The sequence below is a fragment of the Pelecanus crispus genome, chromosome 30 (genome assembly GCF_030463565.1).
Source record: "Pelecanus crispus isolate bPelCri1 chromosome 30, bPelCri1.pri, whole genome shotgun sequence".
NCBI lineage: Eukaryota > Metazoa > Chordata > Aves > Pelecaniformes > Pelecanidae > Pelecanus > Pelecanus crispus.
Genome location: NC_134672.1, coordinates 47,890 through 72,141, shown reverse-complemented (window position 1 = coordinate 72,141; position 24,252 = coordinate 47,890). Strand labels below are relative to the sequence as shown.

At 56.2% G+C, this 24,252-nt stretch overlaps 1 protein-coding gene across 1 annotated transcript in view; it reads right to left on the bottom strand.

Moving 5' to 3' along the window:
• The window catches only part of BICRA (BRD4 interacting chromatin remodeling complex associated protein), a 36,076-nt gene extending 17,389 nt beyond the window's left edge, over positions 1-18,687 (bottom strand). Inside the window, 1 exon segment of the mRNA XM_075725446.1 lies at positions 18,656-18,687. The gene's annotated coding sequence lies outside the window, so the exon portion shown is untranslated.
• Positions 18,688-24,252: the final 5,565 nt, after the last annotated feature.

Sequence of the window (24,252 nt, the reverse complement as noted above, 5' to 3'; positions counted from 1 at the left end):
CAGAATGAGACGGTGTTATTTTAATTCTTCTGCTATCTCAGGCATTCTGCCGAGTGTTTAGGAATAAGGAAGCAACTACAGAAATGCAGAATGGAGACTTTCTCCGAGTTCCAGCCAAACTCCTCCCCTACCCGGCGGGCGCGCACATCGCGTCTCCCCGAGGCAGCGGAGCATCGCCCGCCGGGCTCGGGACGCGCGCCGGCATTTCTAACCACGCACCGGGCAAACCCCCGTCGCTCCCGAGGCCGAGAAAGCCCGGCTCAGTGCCGCAGAAATCACCCCAAAAAAAAAAAAAAAAAAAAAAAAAAAGATAAAGTTTCCCCCCCATCTTTGGCTTTCTGCTACAGCCCTCGTGCAACGGAGCCTCGGGAGGATTTATGAATTAAGAGATGCTTTGCTGCTACCCGGGTTTCTGCCTCGTCACTTGGCGATATTGATTGCAGACGGCTCACCGGGTCGGGAGGAGGAAATTAAAACCGCTTTTTAAAGCGATGATGTACGGCAGCCGCGCCGGGCGCACCTGCAGGAAGAGCGGCTCCTGGCCCCGAGCACGCTCGGTGGGCGTGCAGGAATTACGCTCAGGAACAAGCACAAGACGCTATTAAATTAGAGCAGGAATAGTCTGCGGTATTTCTCAGTTACGAAGCAGCGCGGTGCTGAGGTGGGTCAGGTCTGTTACTGCTACTTAACAGGCAGGAGGGAGAGCCGGGACCTGAATCTTAAAACTAATAATTAAAAAAAAAAAAAAACCAAACCAGCCGTATTCAAAAGCAGACGAAACCCCCGGCGGTCTGAATTCTCACCACAAATATAGGATATTCCTTAAATGCACGCAATAAAACCGCTCGCTTGTATCCGTACGCGTCAGGCAAAGGCCGCGTCCGAGGGCGGCGTTCTGTTGCTAGAGGAAAGGAACGCGACGTCAGGAACCGCGAGCGCGTCGTCACCGCGGGGAAATTATGACGTCAGCCGGTAAAACGCTGGCTTGGAAGCAAACAAGGAGCCAGAGAGAGAACGGATTGCTCGTCTCGCCGCTGGATTTGCCGCGTCTTCCCTGTTGCTGGGGCAGAGCAAAACCGCAACAGGCCGGTAACGCCACAGAGAAAACAGCCGAGACGGCCCGTTTTCACCCCTTTTTAAACCAGAAAACAACGTCCCTGGGTCGGCTGCATTCGAAACACCAACTCCCCCCACCTCCAGCAGCTTTTCTGCTCCCCACCCGGGCGAGGGCAGGGAGGACGTCGTCCTCCACCTGCCTCCGGCAAGGGCTCGCGCGCCCTTGGAAAAAAAATTTTTCATTTATTTCTACCTCCGAAAATTACCCTTACCTATATCACAGGAGCTTTAAGACCAAACAAGTATTTAAGACCTCTTTCGAGACGGGGAAGCAGAGGGAACGCGTTCTTAACGTCGCGGGCATGATACGAGGTGATGCAGTAAATTTACCATTTTACCAGCGTATTACCAGCGGAGATACGAGCCGACCGGGGAACGGGAGCGCTCGGCGAGCGTTAATGCAACGCTGTGCCTGGGAAATCGTGCTTGAGGCTCTTCGAGGGAAAAAAAAACCGGGTGTCCTCCGCCTCCTGACGATTAGTTTGAGTTATCCTTTAAGTGGGGAGTTACGGATGCCACCGACACGTACCGCCGGCGGAGGGACGGGCACGGCAATGGGAAGCGCAGAACGCAAGAGGCCGGCAAGCGTTCCAGGCGATTCCGTTTGCCAGGTATGCACAGCAAGCTTTGCATAGTTTTATTTGTGAAGAGCCAGGTTTTACACCTTTAAAATGTAAAAAATACCCTGCCATTACTTTGCTTCGACGAGCTGGATGAAATCGCTTTTGTTATAAAAAAAAATATATATAAATGCACATAATAAAATATATGAAAATGCACATTTTCTTGCTGGTCCCCCCCCAACCTTCTATAATTTCTTTTTCTCCCTGTCTTTTTGGCCGCATCCCACTTAAGAAACGAGGTGATTTCACCAACGCAAACGATGCCACTTTCCCTGGCAGCGACCAGCCCGCACGCTCCGCGGCTGCGGAGGACCGCAAGTCTTCGAAACGCTTTCAAAACTTTACTCCTTGCACCGTCCTGCGACGAGCAGCGCACAGCCGAAGACCTGCGAGCTGAGAAAAGTTCGGGAATCTACAACTTTTTTTTAAAAAAAAAAAAAAAAAAATGTAGTCAACATAAGCGCTTACTAACGTTACCTCACATCCAAGTCACGCCCGTAACGCTACCGTCAAGGCGGAAAGTTGATTTCTACAACAGAGAGCACTGTCGGCCACGGATATATTTAGAATATTTGGTATTAGGACAAGGAGACAATGTGATTCAGCAAACGGGTCACGAGGCAAGAACTCCCAAGCCCTGGATCTACTCCCACAACCGACCTTGCCCCGTGCTTCACGTTCGCGTGCTTTCGGTCCTTTCCTCCTCCGTAAAATCAAAATCGCGGTCGCCGTGCTTTGCCAAGGCGTGGGGATCTGCGGGTCAACATCCTCAGACAAACTTATCTTAAGTAAACTCGCTGCTTTAACGCCGTTAAACGCGTCTCTGCACCCGCACGTATAAACCGCTACGGCGCTGCTCAATTAATCTCCAAATCGCAACAGACGTCCCAATATTTCCTCTCCCAAACCCAGGGAGCTGCCAACGCAGCGGGGTGTTTCAGGCAAACCCTGCCGCGATTCTCTCCCCCCAGCGTTATTTCCAGCATTTGATCCCATCTCGACGCCACCATCCAGCGCTTCTGGCGTCGCCCCGGGTGATTTAGGATATTACACGCACGTACGTGGTTGCAACCGTGCTCGCTCGCGCTTTGAAAATAATTTAAAACAAAACAACAACAACAAAAAAAAGCGAGGTGGTAAAACACGCGGCGCTTTCGCTGGAGCCGACAAGTCACCTTCGGTGAAGCATTTCTCTTTCCATGTACGAGAGCCTAGCAAAGGACAGTAAAACAGCGGGGAAAAACCAGCGTTACCATCCCGCACGCATTTTAATCTTTAACATTAAAAGTGCCGGCGTCCTAGGGATTAACCCAGTACAGAGGGGAAAACAGGCAGCCAGAAATCGCAGCTCTTCGCAGGACGCCGCCGGCCAGAACGCGAAAGAACCCTTTGAAAAACACGGCAAAAGGCAACGAGGAAACTTTCTAGCGCACGAGGATGTTTTACAGCCCCATTTTGCTTGCACGCTGGATGGCGTTTTTCCCCATTTTGTTTATGAGAACGCAGGAGAACATATTTTTGGCAAAAGCCTGTGTTTAAGCGTTTCAGCAACAGCTGTGCTCTGCGTGCCGAACCGACGGCAGCAGCATCCGACGCCGGCAGCCGTCTTCCGCGGATCCTCGCTCCGCTCCGCGCTGGGGATGCTTCGTGCCGACGGCAGCTCCAGCTCGGTTTTATTATACGGTAACGCTCGACGTCAGCCTATTTTTAGGTCTCGCACGCATGCCGCCACGCGCTCGCGGAAGCTGGTGAGGGTAGCGTGGTGTAAGGAAAAGCCTCTCGCCGGCACAAACGTAACGGGAAGGAAAACACCGAACTTTGCACCCTGGTAAGCTCTTGAAAAGGAGACAGAGAAAAAAAAAAAAAAGGTTTTGAGGAGACTACAAGCAGTTTTCCTTCTCTCACGGCGGAGGCAAGCCGCATCCCTAATTCCCAGATTATCCTGGCGAGGTCTGGTCAGGAAAAGCACCCCCCCCCCCGCTGCCAAAATCCAGGAAAGATGGCACGGACGGAGCAGCACCTGCGGAGCAAGGTCACCAGAAAAGGGAACAGGGTTTAGCATTTCCAGCCCGCTGCTTGCAAACAGGAAAGAAGAGAACTCCTGCCGTCTCTAAAGCGCAATTTCCCCCTCGCAGGCGCCCAAACTTCTGGCGCTGGGTGCTAAGAACCGCCCGGCCTCGCCGTGTGGCCCCGGCGTCGCTTCGCTGCGGCGGCACGGAGCAGAAGCATCGCCGGCGGCGATGGGGCGAAAACCGAACGTGGCAATGGAGTCCTATCTGCAGCCTGCTCCTGAATTGTTAATTATTCTTTGTTTTATCATATTTAAGACACTACAATCATTATTCCTCTGTGATTTAGCTTCCCTTTGTAATTAGAGATAATGATTAGAATATATTTTGTATTACACCAGGAACGTTTGAGATAACTCTCTGGAAAGCTGAGGACGCCCCGCACCGCCCAAAGACAAGGAGCTGAACAAGGCTGCCGGCTGCCAGCCGCAGACCTTCCCCGGCACCGGTAAATCGCCGGGGCTGGCACCGAAACGGAGCTGCCGTCGGCTTCGAGCCGCGAATTACCTCTGCAGGGCTCGGGGCCGGGGGGGGAAACGGGCTTCCGAGCCCAGGAGCCATTCAGTTCTTGGCGTTAGAGTGAAAAAGGGTCTCGTTTGTTAGAAGTAGTTAGCAGCGGTTGTCAGAAGTAGATAAAAATGGCATTGCGAAGGTAGACACAAGCACCAGCTAACCCTGCCCATCTGCAAAGCGCGAGAGAACCAACCAGGACAGGTGAAGCGATTCGGCTTGGCCACGTCGTTAGGAAACCATCCTACAAAAGCTGGTCATCAAACCCACCGGCCACTAAATCCAGCGGCACCCAGACCAGGTCCCTTCGACTCAGAGCCCTGCATCGCTTCGCTCAAGCGCTTTCAGAGCCGTGGTTGAAAGCGGCTGACAAAATAATTGGAAACCCCTTTTCCTCCTCGCTTTCAGAGCCAAAAATTAACAGGCTATCGAGCAGAAAGACTTTCCCCTTCTTCTTCCTTTACAGTCTCACTAGTAGCTGAAAAAAAGCTTAAAAAAAACCCCAAAAAGCTTGACAGAAAGCAATCCTAGCTGGCCTGGGCTGACCTGTGGGCTTGACCGAGCCGGCAGCACAGCCTCCGGAGGGGCTGGATCCGGCGTCACCACTCCGGCCACATCCACAATTCCGCCCCTTCGCCCCAAAAACAGTAGGGATTTTAAAGGGCACGGCGCCTGCTGCGCCGTGCTCGACGCTTTCGCGTCCGGAGAATGTCGCTTCACCGTGCCTCACCTCTGCTTCGAGACGATAAACACTTCAGGTTTACCGATGCCAGCAATATCACGGCGACAGATATCGAAAATCTCGAGCACGACGCAGCTGTGCGTGACTTACCCGCGTTCCCCTCCGACACGCACTACGACCTTTAAAACACGAGTTGTATCAGCATCAGCGAAAGTATTTTTTTGTGGTTTTAACGAAGACACGGCAAACCTCCCTACAGAATGCATCCAGTTTTGCTGCGGTCGGGATGCCCGAGCAAACCGGCCGCTTTTGGTGGAATTAATATTTATTACGACGAGCCCAGCTGTTGCGGGAGGCGGCGGGAAGGGAGATTTCCAAGGGAGATTTGAGATTTCCCCGGCCGAGCGCAATGCTGCTCACGTCCTGCCGGCACCCAGCCGAGGCACCGAGAGGTACGGACACAGGCGTGAACCTCCGCTCTGCAAAAGCTGTTGTATTTTGTAGTCCGTATTGGTCTGGGGAACAACAACAACAAAAAAAGGTCTTGAGAACGTTCAGGAGGTGACAGAAATAAGTCACAATTTAAAGACAGGCGAGGTAAAATACGGAGCCGTTTTTGTGAAATTTGGTTCCCGCCAGCTTCGCCGAGGCGCCGCGTCTAACAAGGCAGAGCGTTTCTCCTCCAGTTTGCTGAAATGAGTCAACGATTAAGTTATTTGTGAAGTTCGGTCCCTTTCCCACAAGGCCAGCGTCACTTGGCGCACGGGGAACGAGGACCAGGGAGCACGAGGGATACGCGGAACCAGAAAACGAGCAAGGAAACGCACAAAAACCCCCGGCAATGGGCTCCAGTCCTCGGCCGTCTGCAAGTCTTGCGCAGCCTTGTGACACGACGGCAAGGCGTGAGCGGTACTAAACCAAGCGTACGAAGCGGCAGGATTTACGTCTTCTTTACGCAGCCATTAACGCCGCCGCAAACGAACCGCGGCGTGACTCCGGGACGACGGGAACCGGAGGCATCGTGGTACGGCTACCCGGCGACATCCTCGGCTAACGGGGCAGCCGGCGCTCGCCGCGAGCGGGCGCCCGCCGACGGGACATCAAAGCGCCGCTCCGCGGGTCGTCATTTTCTACCGCTTCTGCTAAGCGACTGCCGTGCAACTGCGGAAGGAGAGCCCAGCTGAAAAAGCAGCCCCAGACGTCCCTTTTTGGGGAGCAAGAAGCACCCCCTCCACCCCGACACCGTCTCCCGGCCCCTCGACGAGCAGCGCCCGAGCTTTTATTAGTTACTTACAGTCACGGCCCCGCCTGTTAAAACTCTGCTTTTTTCCCCCACCCGCGCTCTTAAGACAAAACAAATACAATTTTAAAATACACGTACGCGGCTTAGAAGCCTTAAAAACGGCTTAGAAGCCTTAAAAACGCCTTGCAAGGGGATGCGGCTGTTCTGAGAAATGTAATTTTCAGAAGCTGCCGAAGTCGCGCAGTCGCTTCAGAAAGTTTTACTCATATCGAGCGAACGCTTTTTCCTTCCAGACAGAATCCCTTTCATTCTCCCCGCGTTTCGTGCTCTTACCGCAGAGCAAGATCAGATTACCCCTCGTGCACAACGTTTATATCCTCAACACCAATTAAATGTTTTCTTTAGGGTTTTTAGGTTTTATTAACGTTTACTTTTGCTCCTTCAATTTTCTCAGGCTTCCTCTTACCGAGGTCATTGATAAAAAGACGCGAGAAGCCGCGGAAGGCCGGGGTCTGCTGAGAACATCGGCGACGCTTTAAAACATGAGTGCTTTTTAAGTGAGGAAAACCAAATTGAAAAAGGATCAGGGAAGAGCGAGCAGAGGAGATCCAAAACCACTCGCGAGTGAATTTACATTACAACAAAGGCAGCGAGGGAAGTACCAAATATTTTCTCGGCGCGCTCTTTCACGGCGTCAATAGTTAATTTATCACCAACCTCCCGAGAGAACAGCGGAAGAAAGCAACTGGGAAAATTACTTGCTAAAACTAAGAGAGCCCGCTGAAGTTTCTCGTTCCCAGAATCGGTTGTTTTGTAAGGTTTTGTTTCTCTCCGGCCAAATTATCCCCGTGACCCTTGGAAAACCTCTACAATAACGAGCGTGGGTTTTAACGGTGCCTCTTGCTGAGGGGCGACAGGCTCAGGGCTTCCCGGAAAGGGAGATATTTGTATTTACGTCGGGATAAACTCCAGCGCTGGGGGCAAACCGCGAAACCAGAGCTAAGAGCCGGCCGCCGCGCTTTCGGCCGCCGCGAGAGGCTCCGCGACGGGCTCGGTTACTGCTACCGGGGCCGCTCCTGACGGAAACCCCTATTTATCTTCGATCACCGCTAACGCAACGCCTGGGCTTTTCCCAGTTTTTGGGGACACGCAGCAGAAGGCGGGGGGGGGGGGGGGGGGGGGGAGGGAACCTCCCGTTTTTTGACAGCTCGAGGTGCGCTCCTAAATCGCGTCAGCAGCCACAGGGATTACACGCGCGCGTACGCAAAGGGAAACGGCCCCCGTTTCTCCGCTGTCATCCTCTTTTCCCGGCATCCCGGCAGATTTATCCGTTACGCGAAAAAAGAAGGTGCGCCGGGCGGGAGAGAAGGGCAAACCTGGCGACAACAAAAGCATCTTCCGGGGAAGAAAGCTGGAAATTATAATTTTCCCCGTAGGGCCTGCATTGAGGGATTTGCAGAGTCTGCAAGAATCCTGCCGGGAATTGAGGAAATCTCCATTTCAATGCAGGCTCTGCCAGAGGACCTGCAGGAATGCCGCGTCCTCTCCCAGCTGCTTTCACCACGCTTTCTGCGGCGGACAGGATTTAAGGAAAGGATTCCTCCAGAAATCCATCCGGTGCTCATGTTTCTAAGCAAACAAACCCCCAAAACAGAAACTAAGCCTCGTATGTTTTATTTTCGCCGTACGAATCAATATTTGAAATATAAACAGTTACGTGTATTTTTTTTTTTTTTTTCCTCCTAGCAGAAACTTAAAAAAGGAAACAGCCCGGATTCTGAACATACCAACAACAAACGTCTATTTTTAAACAGATAAAACTTCGAATTAGCGTTCCCACATTTTGCCACCCTCCCAGGGATTTCTTAACCCAATGCCTTTTATTTTCACCATTTGGTACGCGTCTTCCACCGACTCGATCCAGCCAACTCCATAAATCCTTCTCCGACCATAATTACAAGGCAGCCGTCGCCGTATTAGAGGATAAGGTTATACATGAAAGTCCCCTCAAGTAGCGAAAACTCTGTCTGGAATAGTTTTGGAGACGATGCCTAATGGGGCAGCTTGAAGTAATAAGGGAAATAGCGAACGAGGCCCAATTTACACCCCAGCACAATCATCGTAATTAGGGCTCCATGCAGCATCCGCAGCCGCTCACGATGTAATTAAAGCACCATTTTGACCCACAACATAAACAAAATCCGCTGCTCAGAGCTCATCTCTCCGGGCTGAGGTTTCTACTGCCGCTATTCCTTCGCAAAAATAGTAAAAGGCTTCAGACCTACCTGGGAGCGGCCCCGGTCTTCCCTCGGTTTTTCCATCCCATCCCGCTACTGCTCGTACGGATAACCCTCGTTTGCCTCGCCACTGCGCGGCTGCGACCTCGCAAGGACCCCGCTACGGCGAGGGACGGGAGGAGAGCGCTCGTGTTTTACTAACCTCTTGTTTTTAGCGACTCTGCGCCAATTATGGATGGGAGACGAGATACAGAACATATTTGCTTTACGCAGTCATACTGTAAAGGAAAAAACGGAGAAGGACTATTACGCCCGCTGCCCCAACAACCTCACAAAAACCTCCCCAAAAAGCGCAAACGCGGGGCTTTGCACAGCAACGGGTCAACTTTAAGCGTTAGGGAGCCAGTTCGAAAAGCCAAGGCGGAATTCGACCGGGAACCAGAGATCCAGGCGCTCCAAGTGCCGCCGTCGATCACGCGCGCTCAAAACCAGCACCCAAAATCGAGCATTCCTGGATCCTGGAATTCCTTCAAACCCTCAAAGCCGAGATTGCGCCACAGGACGTTATTTCCTCTCGATGTTAATCTCCGCTCATGAGAGGCGCGAGTAAATTATTTAGGCTGCGAGCGCCGACGCCGAGGATGCAGCACGCTGTCATGGATACAAGGCTGGCGGGATGCAGAACTGACCCCCCCTCAAAAAGCCGAACCTCCCCGCTCCGAACACCCACGCCGCGGCTCCGCCACGCCGCCAAGCCGGGCAAGACGCGCTGAAATATCGTCCTCCTGCTAATAATAGCAAGTAAGCAGGTAAAAGCAGAGCAGCGTGAGCTTTGTTTTGCTCCGAAGCGCTGAAACACGCGGCGAGAGCAGCCCGGGGATAGATGGGTTGCCGTTCTCCGGCACCAAAAGGGATCCCACGCCGGGCGCCCGTCGCCAGCTCGGTTTACCCAAAGTTTGAAGCGACAAACGAGCTCCGCGCGTACCCGAACGCGGACGTTTCCGAGCGCTTTCTGGAAGGTTTCGGGATGCACCTATCGCACCGGCTGCCGCTTACAACGTGTCTGTAAAGGAGAAAAGAACCGGCGAGCGAAAACAATCCGTCTTCCCCGTCCACCGGCGTTCTTAATACACACAGGATTAGCGATACTTCGCTGTTTTGGTACGGGAAAGCAAGCCTCGCAGCTCAGAGCTGAGGGATTTCACGTTTTCTAATCATTTACCAGATCGCCGGCCTTGCTGATTTTCTACCGCAACGTTTCTCGTCCAATTGCGCCCGATACCCTCCGCCGTACGCATCGCTGTTTCGGGTGACATCAAAAGCGAGCCGAGCCATTTTAACGCGTTTGCCGTCCCGCCTCTTTCAAGGAGAACTGGAATTTTCCCTCGTCGGGGAAAATCGGAAATACGAGGATGGGAAATAACCCTTTAATCGAAAAATAAGCGTAAGATAGGAAGTCCCTGCAATAAAGCTTGCTACACGTAAGGAAAAGCCGCAGCTCCTGCAGCGCGGCCAGAGTTTAAACCTATCGCGCGTCTAATTGTACGGGACCTAGAGGACAGAGGAGGATATTTAAAATTTCCCAGGAACGGACCAAGTCTGTGCGTACCTTCTAAAATTAATCGGCCCAACCTGCCCTCGGTAACGCACGCTGCCCTAAACAGGAACGAGCAGTTCCAAAAAGAGGGGTGCGCAAATGAGCTCCCCGCAGAGCTTAACCCGCGCGCTCCGGCCGCAGCTCCCGGTAACGTTTTCTGCTGTTCCTATAACAAAAAAAAGACCCCGTTTGCGTACGGTGGAAACCGGCGCTTAGTCTGAGTAAGAGCAACCGGATGATTTTAGCGGTTCCGTTCTCAGCTACGGCAGCCGACAGTTAAATCGTAAGTTTTCTGATGCGCTGACTTATAAACGTTATATTCCAGCTGACTATCTAGAAATATAAACCCAGGAGTATAATAAACAAGTTATAATCGTCTTTGCCTGTCATCATTTTCCTACAATCGAGAAGCGAGCAAAAAAAATCCAAAAAGCGACTGCTCCCCGTGACAAATGCCACGGAAATATATAAAGCGTTAAAAGAGCCTGCAGCATTTTGCAGTGAATTAAACTCAAATTCCTCCCGGCTGTGAAGTACACTGGTAATATTATACCCATTTTAGAGATTACAGAGCTTTTAAAATTCCAGCCACGAGGAATTTAGGTTTCCAACTTCCCCTGCAACCGGAGTGCCCGATTTCCTTGGGCTTCACCGAAAATAGACGGGACCCCCCCAACTTTTATTACGTAAGGGGCGACTATCGCATTTTTGAACGGGCTCCAGGAGTCCCAATCCCACGAATCTCAAGTAAACAAGCCAAATTTAAGGTGACTAAGGTTACATTTTTTTACACCAAGCATTCCTGTAAGAAACTCGGGAGACGCTTGTCTCTCACCGCGCCGCAGGATTCCTCCTTGTGCGCGTCTCCGTTCCCATCAGCTTCCAAATATCCGGATAAATGCCACGCTCCCTGTTCATTTCAGCATCCGGTACCGTACCGATGCGCGCGTTAAGAAACGCCCGTCAGCCCGATCTCTAAACGCTCTCGGCCGTTCCAGGGCACTTCACTCCTCTGATTTCTCACGGGCGAGGCGAACAAGTGGCAGCAGCAGGCTGCCGGGGTTCAAGAAGCTTCCGTTTCGTTTCCAGCCCCTCGGCTGGGTCCAGCGGCAGCGTCGCGCCCGCTCCTCCATCCCGCAGGGACGAGGCACGGGCAGCCGCATGGCCCCTTCCGTCTCCTGGAGGAACCAAAGTCCGCGCGCCTTCCTTCAGGGATTTCTTCTTTTTTTTTTTTTTGAAGCTACAAAGACGACGTGCGGAAGGAAAACGATTTTCTAGCTCTTTCAGCAGACGCTCTTGAGCGGCGAAAGCAAGAGGCTCGTCAACGAGCGGTTTTGCACTTACATCCTCCTTCCCTGGGAAATTATTCTCAACAACAGAAAGCCGATTCCTAATTGCACGCCCGAAGCTCAAAGCGTCCGATCGCTGTTCCCATTTTTTTACAGGTGGAGCATCTGAGCGCGCCAGACTCCCCGCTTCCCCACCGAGACTGCCCGGGGAGCGGTAGAAAGAGGAGGAAAACCCCGATTTTGGCTCCCTCGAGTCACAAACAGACGGCAGCTGCAGGCAAGGGCTGCTCGAGAACCACGCTGGGCATTTCTTCCTACGGGAGCACCGCTAAAAACAAAGTAAAAATATTTGCGTACAGTTTCTAGGTTAACTATTACTGAAAAAAAAGATTAAATCCACCAAAGTGAGTTCTCCTCCTATCTCGTGCCACCGTCACTCATTCAGCATCGATCTGTTTTCGCGCACAGGACAGCCCTGCCCTTCGCACGGGCAGGAGGGACGAGACGCCGCCGCGCCGAGGACGCTCCCAGCGCTGCCCGGTCCCGAGGCGTCGAGGGGAGACGTCCCGTTTTCGGGGAGCCGTCCCGTTTTCGGGGCAGGGAATCGTTTTCCTCGCGGCGGCAGGGACTCGCACCCTCCCGGGCCGCCCGCCCTCCCCTCCCCCTGCCCGGCGCGGGATTGACTTGGAGCTTTTTGCTCGAAATCATTTCCAGACTCGCATTCCCTCGACCGCAGCGGGAGGAGGAGGAGGAGGAATACAATGGGAGGCAAAGTGCTCGCTTTTCGGGGAAGGAGGGGGAAACTTTCCGGGGCTGGAGGGGGGGGGAGAAGAGGATACGGGGAAGGAGCTCGGCAAACGCCACGCAGAGGAGAAATGCCGTTCCCGGTCTGCAAACGCCGCTCCCGATTTACCTAGACAACGAGCAGCCGTCGCAGGTTGTTCCGGCCTGCCTTTTGGTTCAAACTTACAGATAATCGCTCGTCGTTTTGTCGTCCGCTGTATCGTAAAGGTATTTTTCCGCTAGGGAAAGGCGCCTCCGCCACGCAGATTTACGAGCCCCGTGCCTCCGACGGCAGATGCACAAACCCAGGCCAATTAATACGAGACTGGGGTGCTGGGTCGGTGGGTTTTTGGGGCTTTTTTTTTTTTCCCTTTTAGGAGGAGCAAATTTTAGAAAGAAATAAGAGAAAAAGGAGAAATACACTCAACTACGCACAGCCCTATCGGGGAACAGGTCTGAAGCCGTAACGTCACCCCAGAGGCCGGCTGAAAAGCCGTCAGTGGCAACCACTTTTAATGACAACTGATAAAAAACCCCAATAAACGTTGTTGACAAGTTGTCTTAACTCCTCCAGCAATTTCATAGCGTTCTCTTCAGAAAACGCCCAACAAATCGCTGTCCGAAACGAGGAGAAAGAGCAGCTTTTTGCAGGTGAACGCCTCGGCACGCGCAGATCTATGACCTTTTCGTCAAAACCACAATGAATGTTTCAACTACTTATGGTAGCAGAAACAACTTTCAAACATGCACTGAATGTAAACTAAAGTATTTTTTCTATTTTTTTGCCCTCCGCCTGCAGCCAGCCCATCCCACGGCCTCGGCGGCTGCTCCCGTTAGCCGCAGGAGAGTCTTGTTTCCACGGCTGATTTTCAGTTCTCTCCGGACAGCAGCGAAGACGACAAAAAGCAGGTCCATTTAATGCCGGAGAAGGCGAGGAGCGAGGGCCGGGGGGAGCAGAGGAACCGGGGCTCAAAGGAAAAACACGAGGAAGTTCGGAGGGGGACAAGGCTGCCCCGGACAGAGGCAGCCCTTGCCGTTTCGCACTCACCCGGGGCCAGTACTGCTCTGAAGCTCCGGTTTTTACACCGCAGGGGGAACGCAGCTGCGGGGAGCACGAGGAATGGCAAAGGTACCTTTCACCCTAATAAGCTCGGGCCTAGGGAAACAGGTAACCCAATTTTTTGAGCTTGGCCAAGCCCTTGCCCAGCCAGCGCCGGTCAGGAGGATGCCAGGGCGCCGATGGAGGAAGAAGAGGCTCGTGCGGACGCCGGCTCCAGGAACGCGCGATCGCTCCGGCACAACCGCGGCTTGAACTCCCCGTCGGAGGGTTTCAAAACGTTTCAGCTATCAACCAGCAATACTCGAGACGAATGGGTACGGTAACGCAGACCCAAGCTGCATCCCGACAGCCCCACCGCCACGTACAAAACCCAAGCACGATGAAGAAATTTTGGGCCGCGGTTTCCGCTGCTTTGCCAACAGAAGAAAAGCGGAGGGATGTTTCGGGGGTTGCCGGGGCGAGCAGCGGGAGCAGGAGCGGATGCCGCAGGGCAGGACGCTGCAGCGCAGGACGCCGCAGGGCAGGACGCCGCAATGCAGGACGCCGCAGGGCAGGACGCTGCAGCGCAGGACGCCGCAATGCAGGACGCCGCAGCGCAGGATGCTACGCACGCCGTCCCACGTCGCATCCCCTTCCACCGAACAGAAAGCCGCGGCTCCGGAGGAAGGCTGCCCAGGGGAGAGCTCTGCCTCCGGCGCAGGGGCTGCGCCAGACCCCGCGGGGACGGGACCTAACTCCAGAACACTCCAGAACAGGCAGGGAAATGGCGCGGCCGCACGGACGCTAACAGAGCCGCCGAAGAGGGGCTTTTTGTGGCCCGAAACCAACTTCAAACGCACATGGGTAGCGCAGGCGCCGCGCAAACGGGAGGGCGAGATGCGCTCCCGCAGTCGCTTCTTTTATCATCGAATAGGGGACGACGCGGTCTCGCCCGTCGCCGATTTACGGACACGCTCCTCTATCAGAGCGGAAAGGTAATTCCCCCGTTACTCGAAGAAACGAACTCTCTGCAAAAGGAAGACGCCGCCGGGGGGAAGGGGAAACGCAAAAGGCTCGCGTTTGGAGCCTGCTTACGCCGGGACGGGCGAGGGGCACTCGCCTGAGCGCTCTGGACGCCGCAGCCCTCCCTTTATTTCCAGAGCAGGTACGAAACGGGCAAGAAGAACAAAAGCTTTCCCCGCTCGGCTTCGCCAGCAGGCCCGGGCTGGAAGGACCACCTCAAGAGATGAAACGATAGCTCAGTCTCCATAGCAATCACTTGCTCTGCCGATGCCACCAATAAGATTACCGACGCGCGGCCGCTGTCCTCGCGCCGGGGACGGCTCCAGCCCTGCTCGCGCCGGCGATTTTTGGCACGTGTCGCTGTTTTGCCAGGGAATTCTGGCCGGAAAAGTCAGACACCTCCCCTCTCCTCCACACCTCCAACTCCGTCAGCGGGTTTGACACCGTTTCTAACCCTGCCGAGGAGCGACGGGGCGTTTATTCCGAGCCTGCGCTAACTTTTAGCGTTACAGGGCTGTTAATCAAGAAGTCCTGGTAAACTCAACGAAGGCACCGCAATTAGCCGGCCGCGGTCTCACAGCTCGTTGCCCTGCGGTCCCCGAGCCGCCCTCTGCGAGCCCCCGGGACCCGGGAATTAAGGGACGAGCTTCCAGCCGCGCCGTTTTAATACCCAAATTACGGTCAGAGCGAAAAGGCAAGCGCAACAGGACCGAGACGGAATACGAAGCGGCTCGCAGGCTAACAGCCGGGTTTTAAAGCTCTGCGTTTTGGCCTTAACGTATCCATTCTGACGAGACAGGAGGAAAAGGCTGCGAGAAGGTGAAAATAAAAAGGCGGCGGAAGAGTACCCCGCTCAAAGCTCGCCGGTTCGCGCAGAAATCTCAAGCCCCGCACCGAATTACCTGTAAAAAAGTCAGAGCGCGATAACGGAGCGGCTCACGCCTGCGATGGCAATCTGCCCATTTCTGAAATCAGAAATTCCACTCTACTACAGGATGAAGTTTATCCGCTACTGAGAAAAACCCTACTCCGCTAACGTGACGATTTTGAGGCTGTATTTCGAACGTTTCTCTTCCCTATAGAGACTTAAATTTAGCATTAAGTCTCTCACATTGTGAAAAACCAAGCGGAAAGCAACGCCGAGGCATAAATCGTTCCCCTCGAGTTGTGTTGTCCCCCCCCCCGCCTTGGGAAAAAAAAGAGGAAAGTGCTCTGAAAGTCCAGCCTCATCCAGGCAACGGGAAAGGTGTTACACAAGATAACTGGCATAAAGTCCCGGTAAAAGCTCCACGTAAAACATCGCCGCTCTCTAGAAACCCCCCCCGACTTACAGAAATAGCCCCTCTCTACTCAAAAGACGACTTCACGAGACATTTAAGGACTAAACCCCCGCAGGACGCTGTATTATTTAGGGTTTCCTCACAACGCGAGACGCCGAAGCGAATCCTTTTCATCCGCAGAGATTCCCGGTAAAGCCGAGGAGCGGCGGGGAGAACGTGACATCGCAGGAGCGAGGCGTCAGCTCGCAGGCACGGAGGATGTTTACTTTATTTGTCGCCAAAACCGTTTTCTGGTGCAAAGTATTTCTGTTGCACGCGGCGGGCCCCGGAGATGATTTTCCCCTCTGGTTTTTATTAAAGCGACGGGAAGAAAGGACTCGGTCAAATATATCGGTGGAGAGAAAGAGGAGAACAGTCGCCGTGGGCTTTCCAGTCACCGGATTTCTCCCCAGTATCCAAATCACCGAATGTTTCGGCAAAGAGAGAGGAGCAGAAGCGTACAAATAGCGTTTTTGAGGGAAGAGCTTACAACGTTTACACCAGGCTTTACGTCCAGCCTCCCCACTCTCGCCCGGGGGATCCTAGCTGGGCTGCGTGCATGTGTGCAGGGGCAGGGAGAGATCAGACGAGCGCAGCGCTTAAAACTTCACGTATTAACGGTCTGAAATAAAGACCGCCTTTGGCTTTAAGACAGGGGATGCTAAGATAATTCGGACCCGAGTAAACCAACGAGGCTACCGCGTTTTAGCGTCGATTCATCCAAGCGTTCCTAGCCGCCTGCTAGGAGAAACCCCTTCACAACAACAACAACAACAAGAAGCAGCGGTGAACTTCCAGCTCCCAGCTGGCACAAGGCAGCGGATCGGCACCAAAGCAGCAAAATAGTATTTGGGAAAAGGCGGGAGCTCCGGTGGAAATGCCCCACGGGCCCCAGCCGCCGCCCCCAAGGCGCAGGGATCGAGCCCCCTCCTCTTTTTGGGACCAGAGCACGGCTTCCCCTCCTTGCCCCCCGCGACTCCCTCTAAAAACCAGGGGGGAAACCGAGGAACGAGCGACAGCAACGCGGCGCTCGCCAGCTCCGGCTTACGGCCGGCCGGGCTGGGCGAGCGCAGAGACAGAGCGCAGCGGCTGCGGCGGGGGGGTGGGTGGGTTCTGATAGTAAACGATGGGATTTGTGGAAAATCAACAGATTCGGCGCTGCGAGATAGCGGCCGCCCGCGCGGTTTGAGAGGAATCGTTCCCCGGACGGTTATTCTGGAGTTAAACAGCAAACGGTGCTGGATAACCATCAGGGTGAAGGTGCCCCTGTTACTTTGTCCTCTCATTCTAGGAATAATAGTAATAATAATATAAGAAAGAATAATAAAGAACAGCAGCTAATAATAAATAATAACTAATAATAGAAATTTTAAGATAAAATAATAAATAAAGAATATGTAACAATACAATTTAATAATAAATAATAAAAATAATAACAAATAACAAAAATATTATCCAAAGATCAGCACAATTAGCTTACACGTCAAAGAACTGACAGCAAAAAAGTTCAGTATTTCAGCCCTCAAACGTAAACAGAAAGCACCAACGCAGACAGCGGGGGACGAGGAAGTGGCACAAACCCGACATCGCCGCGTCGGGGACGCGTCCCGAGCCCAGCGCGGCCGCAGGGGTGCCCCTCGGCACCCTCCTCGCGGCCCCGGCGCGGCGCAGGTGGCTCCGGTGGGCGCCACGGCCGCAGAAACACCGCTGGGGGCACGGCTTTGGCCACGGGCGCTGGGGTCCGTCACGCAGGACGAGGCCACGCTCGGTATCGCGTCCTGCTGCACCTGAACTTGGGGGGAAAGACAAACCCCAAAGCCGCCGCCGCTGCCCGCCCCCGTGCCTCAGTTTCCCTCGGGGTCAAACACACCGTCCACCGGCTCACCCTCCCCTCCTCGGCGGAACAAGCTACGAGGGCCAGCAGCACGTCCAGGCATCCAGAGACCGAAACGGCACCAGAAATCCACCGGCAGCGAGGGCAGGCGGGATATATGGAATTAGTGAAAACGCAGGGGGGAAAAAAAACCCGCCCCCCGAAAGGAGAGCCGGCGCGCCGTACCGGAGCACCAAGTACAGAGCCCACAGAAACCAAAACCACGACCTCACGCCCATTCGCCCAAAAAAAAAGGCAAAGCCAAAACACTGCATAAACGGTAAATACGTTTCGAAATTAAGCCGCGAGCGGCAGACAAATGAAAACTAGAAAAGAACGTGAAGAGCAACGAACTGTAGTTTATTCGGCTAATGTATTTTTAATGCAGCCAGGAAAAACTCGGGGAGCTGCAACGCGTCGTGAGGCGCCCGCCCGATACCCACAGCCGCGCCAGTTCCGTCCACCGGCGGAGCGTCCCCCCTGCGCCGCGTTTTCCCCTCGATAAACCGGTGTCGAGGGGACGATCTCCGGCTGGCAGCAGCAGGCCGGAGCGCAAGTTTGCCATCGCCCAAGCGGGAAGCCGGGGAGGCCGTGCCGCCGGCGGGTCCGTCGCACCGTTCGACGGCGGGCGATGGAGGTTTTTAATCCTGACATGGCCAACCTTCCGCTTTTCCCCTCCGTGCTTGCGCTTCCAGACCCATCCCGGGGCATCCCCGCTTCTTCCCCGGGAGGAGGAGGAGGAAGAGGAGCGGGGTGGCGGCGGGGACACCCAGGCCGGCGGCGGCTCCGCAACCGAGACGGCAACACCGAGAACCGGCGGCCTCTCCCCGAGCCCCCCCCCCACTCCTCCTCTTCCTCGCCCGGGAGGTGGGGACGAGCTGGGCGCTTCCCGGAGGCGGCGGGGACCGGCGGAGGGAGGGCGGCGGGGGGGGTGGGGTGGGGGTGGTCTCCCGGAGCCCCCTCTTTTGGGCCGGGGGGCCGAGGGGGGTGCAGGGCGGAGGCGCGGGGGGCGCGGAGGGCGCCGTCTCCTTTTGGGGAGGGACATTGTATTCCGGAGACGTGACCCGCAGCCGCCGCACCGGGAGGCTGTCCGGGGGCGGCGGGGCCGGGGGGGCTGCGGGGCGGGGAGGGGGGGACGAGGCGGCGGGGCCGGTGGCCGGGGAGGGGGCAGCCCCCCCCCGCTGCCGCCGCCGCCGCAGGTAGGGGAGTTAAGCGATTTAAAGCGAAATTGCTGCATTGTAAAGAAACTCACCGTGATGTTTGAGCAGCAGTCGGCGCGGGGTCTCCCAGACATCCCCGCACGGGCTCCGGAGGCAGGACCCCGCCAGGCACCGACACATAGGGGTTCAGCGCGCTGCCTGATCGCCGCCCGCTCCCGCACCGGCCCGCCGGCCAGCAGCGCGGGGGGCGGCGGCGGCCCGGGCACCCCGCCCGCGCCGGGCGAAAATTAACGCACACCGGGCCCCCCCCCCCCTCCCCAAAACACCCCCACCCCCCCCCGCCGGCCCCCACCCTCCCCGCCATTTGCATACGCCACGCCCCCCCCCCCCCCCGGCGGAGGGGAGCCGGGCTTCGGGACGGGCGGGCCCAGGCCGGGCCCGGGGAGGGAGGCCAGCGGGGCCCGGAGCAAGGCCAGCGGGGCCCGGAGCAAGGCCAGCGGGGCCTAGGGGGGCCAGCGGGGCCCGGAGCAAGGCCACCGGGGCCTAGGGAGGCCAGCGGGGCCCGGAGCAAGGCCACCGGGGCCTAGGGGGGCCAGCGGGGCCCGGAGCAAGGCCACCGGGGCCTAGGGGGGCCAGCGGGGCCTAGGGAGGCCAGCGGGGCTCGGAGCAAGGCCACCGGGGCCCGGAGCAAGGCCACCGGGGCCTAGGGGGGCCAGCGGGGCTCGGAGCAAGGCCACCGGGGCCTAGGGAGGCCAGCGGGGCCCGGAGCAAGGCCACCGGGGCCTAGGGGGGCCAGCGGGGCTCGGAGCAAGGCCACCGGGGCCTAGGGGGGCCAGCGGGGCTCGGAGCAAGGCCACCGGGGCCTAGGGGGGCCAGCGGGGCCCGGAGCAAGGCCACCGGGGCCTAGGGGGGCCAGCGGGGCTCGGAGCAAGGCCACCGGGGCCTAGGGGGGCCAGCGGGGCCTAGGGAGGCCAGCGGGGCTCGGAGCAAGGCCACCGGGGCCCGGAGCAAGGCCACCGGGGCCTAGGGGGGCCAGCGGGGCTCGGAGCAAGGCCACCGGGGCCTAGGGAGGCCAGCGGGGCCCGGAGCAAGGCCACCGGGGCCTAGGGGGGCCAGCGGGGCCCGGAGTAAGGCCACCGGGGCCGGGAGAAAGGCCACCGGGGCCCGGGGGTGGAAGGCCAAGCCCCGGGGGAGGAAGGCCACCGGGGCCTAGGGAGGCAGGCCACCGGGGCCCGGAGAAAGGCCACCAGGGCTGGGGGAGGAAGGCCGGCCAGGCCCCAGGAAGGCCACCGGGGCCCCGGAAAGGGCCACCGGGGCCGGGGGTGGAAGGCCGGGGCCTAGGGAGGCCACCGGGGCCCGGAGAAAGGCCACCGGGGCCTAGGGAGACCACCAGGGCCCAGAGAAAGGCCAGCGGGGCCCGGGGGAGGAAGGCCAGGCCCCAGGGAGGCCACCTGGACCGGGGGAGGAAGGCCAGCGGGGCCCGGGAAGGGCCACCGGGGAGGAAGGCCACCGGGACTGGGGGTGGAAGGCCAGGCCCCAGGGGAGGAAGACCAGCCAGGCCCCGGGAAGGGCCACCAGGACCGGGGGAGGAAGGCCAGCGGGGCCCGGGGACGAAGGCCAGGCCCCGGGAAGGGCCACCGGGGAGGAAGACCACCGGGGCCCCAGAAAGGGCCACCGGGCCCAGGGGAGGAAGGCCGGGTCCCAGGGAGGCCACCAGGCTGGGGGGAGGAAGGCCACCAGGGCCCGGAGAAGGAAGGCCAGGCCCCGGTTCGGCCACCGGGCCCCGGGGAGGCAGGCCAGGCCAGGCCCCGGCAACCCCCGTCCCAGGGGGGTTTGGTTTTGGGGGGTTTGGTTTTGGGGGGTGAGGTTGGTTTTTGGGAGGGAGAGGATGCACCTGCCCCGTCACGCCTCAGAGGGGAGACCCCCGCCATGCCCACCCCCCCCCACCCCGAGGTGGCCAGTCACCGGTACCTGTTTCTGTATCAAAATGGGCAAAAACACCCCAAAATGGACAACGTAAACGGGGTTCTGGGGGTTCTGGCAGGAGCAGCCGGCCGGCGGAGGGGGTTACCTGCCGGGCGAAGCAGCCTGGCGTCCCCGAGCGTTGTTTGGGGGGGAAGGAGCGCACCCCCGGGCCGTTCGTTAGCGGCAGAATCGGGCCCTGCTGGGATTAAAAACAAACAAACAAAGGTGTTGAAACACCACAATTATTGATTGAACCCAGCAAAAGATGACCACCCCCCCCCCCCCCAGCTAGCGCTCGCCGCTGGATCAACGCTCCGGAAGCCTCCGCGGCCAGCACGCACCCCGTTTTTATCGGTTTTTGTGAGCGTTTAATTTAGAGGGAAGCTCTGCCGAAAGCTCGGTACGGGCATCGCCACGGCAAAGCCACGGCTGGCGGGGCGAGAAAACCCTCCAAACCGAGCTGGCAAGGAGCCACGGGCAGTTCCAAGCACCCAGTTGTGTTGGTTTTTTTTTAATTACAGTTGCCTACTTTTTTTATAGATAAATAAACCAATAAAACACTCTCGATTACTTTTGATACGCTCGGGACTGCGTCACCCGGACAAAGAACACCCGGACGGGACGCCAGAAGTATCATCAGCGGAGCGAAAGGAGAGCCAGCGACTGTAACCGAGCTGGCTGACATCAGTTAACAGCTTTCTCCCGTAAAATTTGTTGTGTAGATGCCTCCGGCATAAATTGCACCTTCATAAAATACATTTCTCCAGCTAATTCCTGAATCCTGGCTGGACAAAAAAAAAAAAAAAATCTGGAATAAAACCAGAAAAGGGAGGAGCGGGTTTGCCCGCGATATGCGTACTCCTCGTTGCTTATTTGTCAGGGGCCTGTCCCGTTTTGGGTCTGATCCTGCGTTTTAAGTCACAGGTCGAGAGCCAGGCACGCAGAGGGGCGTTGGGAGGCAGCGCTTCAGGGATTTAACGCTTATTAAAACACTACCGAGGCCGTCTGCGTGTACATGTTCACTTACAAAGAAGAAAATTGTGTTTAAGGAGTGACGGTCTTGAAAGGCAACGCTTAAAAACTGCTTCCTGCTCAAGGCAAGCTGGGGGAAAAAAAAAAAAAAAACCAAAACCAAAAAGCATTTGCTGGGTTTCGGCTGGATTTTTGCTGGGATGAAGCCCCGAGCAGCGCTGGGCCGGCATCGCCGCCGGCACGCCCGGGCAGCCCAGCGCCCGGCCCAGCCCTGGGTCCTCGACATCCCAGTTACAAACTGGTTGAGCCGGCGAGGAGGCTCCGCTGGCGATTGGCGGGGTGCAGGCAGGGGTAGGCAGGGCCAGGCGCCTTGCCCGCGCCCTGATTAGGCAGGTTAAATGTGATTGACCAGTGCGAGTAATTAATCTGCGAGAGGCCGGGCTTGGGGCTTTGTTTATACCCCTGGATTGGCTGGATTTGAATTGGATATACGTTCTGTTTGTACCTGGGTGGGACCTCGCGGGGGTTTATTTTGGTGCATTACGCTATAAAAGTGCGGCGCCAGCCCAGCCAAACGCCCTCGTCCACCGCCGCTCTCCGCCGCTGCCGTGGCTCTGCCGGAACGCCGGGCCTCGCCGGGAGCCGTCGACCGGGAGCGGTGCCGGAAGAGGATCGGGACGCCGGGCTGTTTTATTGTGGGGGGAGAAAAGGAAATGAACCCCACCGTCACTAGCGCTTACAAAAAAAAAAACGTTTAAGCCGCGCGACGCACCCTGCCGCTCGAGTCGTTTCCTTTTTTTCCTGTCCCACAGCACTGAAACCAATTGAGGGGAGTCTGCCATACCTCAAAAAAAAAAAAAAGAAAAGAAATAACCAAAAAAAAAAACCCCAAACCCCACTTGGCAGAAAGCCACCGTAAGCGATAATTCGACTAACCCACGGGACGAGCTTCTCTCCTTGAAGGATGCTATCGACAGTGCCCTCAAAACACAGGGTTTGTTTCCAACTGGGAAGCGTTGACGTCGTCGTCCTAAGGAAGGTATTTTTTTTTTTGCCTCTCCCGATGGCAGCTTCACAATCAAACAAGCGGTCCTCAGACAGCAAAAAACCCAACCCAAACCAAAAAAACACCAAAAAAAAACCTTTCGAGCGTGGCTGATAATGATGAAGGACGAGGGGAAGCCACGAGGAATTTCGCTGGGGCGTCGCACCCCCCTGCCAGACACGCTTCTGCCCCGGCTCAGCGCTCCCTCGGGCCAGAAACCCCCCCAGGACCACGGCCTTTACACAGGCAAAATCCTTCGGCGGAGCGAAACGACCCGCCGGTACCGCGCTCGCACCAACCGAAGCGCGGTTAAACCCCTCTTCGTCAGAAAGCAGGCGTCAGCTGTCTCACGCAGCGCGCTAATTAATTAGTATTATACCCACGTGGACGTGAATGTTCACTCTGGAGAGGAACTTGGCATAGCGGCGTAGTAACAAATGAAACCCCCAAACGCTGCTATTTTTAGGTTTGCTTAAAATATACAGCTGATGACTAACAGAATTACATACCATTTTTATGTAATAATACCCGAACACTTAGAGGCTTGTTCGTTGCCGACAGGTGATTCCTGCTTTAACCGCTAGACTGCAGTAGCAGGAGTTGCTGCGATACCTTTCCGATTTAAAACAACATCATTTATTTACTTTCAGGTGATTTCCCCCCCTACTTCTCCCAAATTGCCTTGCTAGGATCCAGGCGGCTGCTTCATCAGCCAGATCAAGACCGCAGTACTGATAACAGAGCTTTTTCACCGGCACAATTAAAGCATTATTACAATTAAGGATGCAGCAATGGCCTAGCACTTGTGCTGGGACAGAAGGACGTCCTGCTAAAGTTAACCTAAGTAATTTTAGCCTTTAACCTTAAAATCGTAACATGAGAGAAATCAACAGCGGGGGGGAAAAAACAAAAAAGTACTGAACATAGCTTGGAGACGGTGCTTAGAGATCCTGAGGAGCTGCAACACCCTACCTTTTTTCACTGTGAACACAGGGTTTCTTGGTGTTTTACAGCCACCACTTACTGAGAGGGAGCGGCTGCCCCGCGAAGCAATATTCCCATCTCACATGGGAACAACCGAGTTGGATCAAGCGCTCATCCAAAGCCAGCCTGCAAAACGCCCAGGCGAAGGGCGCATTTGGTCCTTCTCTACTCGAAGCTTGGCTAAAACCGTGAACTCGGGATTACTCCTTTCCTACGCTTTTCCCTTCTCAGAGTTTTGCCCCGTCACTCACATTTCCAGCCCCTTCCCCGTACCCACCACCACTCTGCCCCCCATTTCCCACCCAAAGCCCCCTCCTTTTACCATCCCCTAGTTTCTTTAAACCTTTATTTCACACACAACCCTTCCCACTCACCTCTCCCTAGGGCCACCTCTCTCTCAGACACCTCATATCCCTAAAAGCCTCCTCTCCTTCCCCTCTCCCCCCTAATAACACCCCTTCCCCTCCCTCCCCCCTCACCAACACCCCTTCCCCTCCCTCCCCCCTCACCAACACCCCTTCCCCTCCCTCCCCCCCACCAACACCCCTTCCCCTCGCTCCCCCCCACCAACACCCCTTCCCCTCACTCCCCTCCTAATAACACCCCTTCCCCTCACTCCCCCCTCACCAACACCCCTTCCCCTCGCTCCCCCCCTCACCAACACCCCTTCCCCTCGCTCCCCCCCTCACCAACACCCCTTCCCCTCGCTCCCCCCCCTCACCA